A 4,101-nucleotide genomic window follows, 5' to 3' on the forward strand; every position below is an offset into this window, starting at 1 on the left:
AGGCCATTTCTGCCTGTCCTCTGGCTATTTTTCTGGGAGAGTGTCTTTCTAGTCCACCATCCCTTTGTTCTTGAAAGTTAGTTTTGTTAAATTTACCATTATAGATTAACAGTTACTTTCTCTCACAGCTTTGTGAAGATTTTATTCCAGTGTCTTTTGCCTTTCATTGATTCTGCAGTAAAGTCAGTCATAGACTTTTCTTATCTCTTGCTTTTGAGATTTTCCTTCTTTTTAGGATAGTTCAGTTTTCATTACTGTCTTTTTTCATTTATGCCCCAGATTTGTTGTTTTCCAAATAGCAGTATTATTTTCCTACAGCAATCTTAAATGTTCTCACCTAATATCACTGAATGCTTTCTGTCCTCCAATTTTCCTACGTTATTTCTAGAATTCCAATTTAAGTGAGTTAAAACCTCTTACTCCCTATTTCCTGTCTTTTAATTTCTTTTTCATCTCTTTCTTTCTTTGTGACACTACTGCATTCTAGATAGTTTATTCAGTCCTGTATTTCAGCTCATTAATCTTTACTTCAGTAGTGTCTGATTTTTTTAACTCATGCGGTCTATTTTTAAATGTTGCTGGTTATATTTTCCATTTCTAAAAGTTCTCTCTGGTTCTTTTTAAAATGTTTTGATAATTTTAATAGTCTTCTTCTCCCTTTATGCTTTCAGTTCATTTTTATTAGTTCTCTAAATACAACAATCATTCTTAGACTGTATGTTAGTCAGCCAAAGGGGTGCTGATGCATAAGTATCAGAACTCTTTTGGCTTTTATTAAGAGTATTTATTTGGGATAGATGGTTACAGTTACCAGGCCCTAAAGAGTCCAACTCAGGGTACCATAAGAGGTACTTTCTCACCCATGTCTGTTACCATGTGTTGATCCAAGATGGTGGGCAATGTCTGTGAGGGTTCAGCCTTTTTCCTTCCTCTTAAGGTTCTGTGGTCCCAGCTGCTTCTTCTGATCTCAGCTGTAGACTGGCATAGGCTTGTCTTTCTCCCGAGGACTTGTTTCTTTCTGGACTCAGCTGCTCTGTTCTCTTCACAGGGCCAGCTGTAGACAATCAGGCCCATCTCTCTTTCAGGGGCCATGTCTATGGAGCACTCTCTCTTCCTGCTTATCTGCTTCTGTGTGTCTACTTCCATGTGAGAGTCTGTTTTATCATCCCAAAGTAGCTGGGACTCAACACTGAGTCTCACTCTAATGACATGGTTGAATTAAAGTCCTTATCTTAACATAATTGAATCAGATGTCTCAGCTGAATCTATTACAAAGACCAGTTTACAAACACAGTCTATATTTCTTTTTGAAATTAATAATATCCAGCTGCCACAGAGTGTATTCTAGATCTTATAATTTTAGTCTCTGCAGTCCTCAAATATATTCTTTTATTTAACCCCTCACCATGACTAAGTCAGCTTATGACTTTCATTATCCCATTTCAAGATATGGAAAACTGAGTTTGGGAATGTTAAGTAGCTCATCCAGGTTACAAATTTAATAAGTGTTTAGGCCAGGGTTTGAAGCAAACACTGACCTTATCTGACCTCAGAAAGTAAATGGAAGAAATGATCTCTTCCTGTATTTTCTGACTCCCAACAAGGAAAAGCAGAGACTATTTTGGGTCTATCATACTTTCAGCTCAGGCAGAATTGATCTCTTCTATTTTCATTCCTACTTTGCATAGAATTTCTACAAATACTAAATGTTCGCCTCAGAAATGATGATTATGTGATTGCACAATTCATCCATTCACTACTTATTGAAATACTATATGTATCATTAGATCTCATACTGTACTTTGAGTGTGTGAGTGTGAGAATAATGCCATCTTCAATACTACATCCCAAGAATCTATTATAAAGCATAACATTTAGGAGGCACACAATGAATACTTACAGAGTTTCATGGTCAATTATTATTCTAGGCTCTCTTTACTGACTCTCCTCTTACAGTAGATTCAGTAATTTTATAGGATCAGTTAATAGCTAACTCATTAACCCTACACTGCCTCTATATTAGGATGAGTGACAGCTAATTCTATGCATAATTGTGAAATATCTTTGACGTCTTCATATACATTTGGCAACATTCAACCACTCTTTGGTGGTGATATCGGTTATAGCAATCCTTCTGTTCCTTTTCTTACTTGGACTTTTATCTTAATCTGTTCTCTAATTCCAGTCTCTTATCACAATATTCATTGTAAAGTAGAACTCTTATCATAAAACTCCTTGACCCTAAAACTTTCAGTACTATTTCTCTATTGCCTAAATTACCATGTCCAGACTCAGTGCCATCAAAAGTTTTCAGTATATCCCCATTCTTCTGTTATAAGCTTATATTTTCTTGTCTTATATAATAACAACAGCTAACACTTCTTATGCCCTTTTCATGTGTCTGGCAGCATTTTAGGAGCATTTTGATAAATATCATCTCATTAAATACTTGCAACAGTTCTAGGGGATATTACAATTATCCTCGTTTTACAGATGAAGCTTAGGGAGCTTAAATGATTTGCACAAGTTCACATACTTAACAAGTGGTGCAGCTTGAATATGAATCCAGATGGTCTCACTCCAGAGCTACTGCTGTAAAACACCCACTGAACATTGCTTACCTGTACCCTATTCTAAAGTCAAAATGGATCATTCATTGTGTCCCAAAACTACATTTTAATTCCTTGTTGCTTTTTTTCTTTGTTTATACTTGGTCTTTATTTTTCTCTAGTGCTCCCTGAGTCCTGTGTGAAAATCTACTGCAGTCCATTTAAATGTCATTTATTGCAAATCTTGCCTCATTTCTCACCTAGAATACTACATGTGTCCTCTTATGAGTTTTTAACAGAAATTTTCATTACATTGATCTTGATCTTTATCTGTGTCTTTTCTCTCCAGCTCAGTGATCAGTTTCTGGAGGGCAAACGGTGTCTTCATTTCTCCTGCAGCAACTAGCCTGAGGGATTTGATTTAGGAGAAGGAAGCTTAGATGCTGCTTCTGCCATTTTCTAGGTGTGTGATCTCAAGCAAACTGCTCAGTCTTCTTTGAGTCTGTTTCCTCACATGTAAAATAAAGATGGCAACATATTTTATAGGTCTGTAAAGAGAGAGCAGTAAGGTGACTCAAGTAAAGCCATTGGGATATATGTGGTGTACATCCAATGCTGCATTCTCTCTTCCTTCTATCGGGTGTGAATATAGGCCCTTGTGTATACTGGGTATTGGGTAAAAATTGTTTAAAGAAGGAATGAATGGCCATTTAGTCTGTCTTTGGTATACACCCCAGTATGTCCTGCTATTAAATTCTCTGCATGGGCTTTTCCTGATGTTGTCCCTTCACCTCTAGAATAAAATCTGCCAATTCTGCAGCCCACTGTTCAGGCCACCTGACCTCTCTATGCAATTGTGGCTCTAATTGGTTCAAGAGATAAATTAATCCTTAGTATTGAATAAATTGTCTAATGTTTCTTTCTCTGAGGATAAGTAAGTCTTAATCCATTTAAGTGCAAAAACTCCTATAAATAATGAATCCTTTGTGGGAGTTTCCAATAAGGTATAAAGAATACTTTGGGTGCTCGCTTCAGCAGCACATATACTAAAATTGGAACGATACAGAGAAGATTAGCATGGCCCCTGCGCAAGGATGACACGCAAATTCGTGAAGCGTTCCATATTTTTCAATGTATATGAGGTGCAGAGGTGCCCAAAGATGTACTTACCAAATCCAATGGATGTGTCATGATGATGGGAACGAGTGTTGTTGGGGGGGGGGAGAGGGGGGGTGGGGGGGTGGGGTTGAATGGGACCTCACATATATATTTTTAATGTAATATTATTACAAAGTCAATAAAAAATAAAAAAAATTAATTAAAAAAAAAAAAAAAAAGAATACTTTGGATATATAGACATTTTTTAGGAACCCCGAAGGCTGCTGTTTCTTTACTTATAGGACTAACCCTTCCCCGCACCACCTGTTTTTCATCTTTTCTCTGTGAATAAATGATAAAGGGTTTGTCATTTGGATAGTGGGGAGTTGGAAATAGAAGTCCTTGTTGTTGAGATCCCTTTCAATTTAACAGATGAGAATGATTTGATTTGTGG

The 4,101-nt window shown here is 36.7% G+C and overlaps 1 non-coding gene across 1 annotated transcript; it reads left to right on the forward strand.

The window, feature by feature from the left end:
- The first annotated feature begins 3,571 nt into the window (after positions 1-3,571).
- Positions 3,572-3,678, forward strand: LOC111766576 (U6 spliceosomal RNA). Its single transcript, XR_002798597.1, has one exon. It is a non-coding gene; the product is annotated as a U6 spliceosomal RNA (small nuclear RNA).
- The last annotated feature ends 423 nt before the right edge of the window (positions 3,679-4,101 follow it).

Source organism: Dasypus novemcinctus, chromosome 2 (assembly GCF_030445035.2).
Source record: "Dasypus novemcinctus isolate mDasNov1 chromosome 2, mDasNov1.1.hap2, whole genome shotgun sequence".
Classification (NCBI taxonomy): domain Eukaryota; kingdom Metazoa; phylum Chordata; class Mammalia; order Cingulata; family Dasypodidae; genus Dasypus; species Dasypus novemcinctus.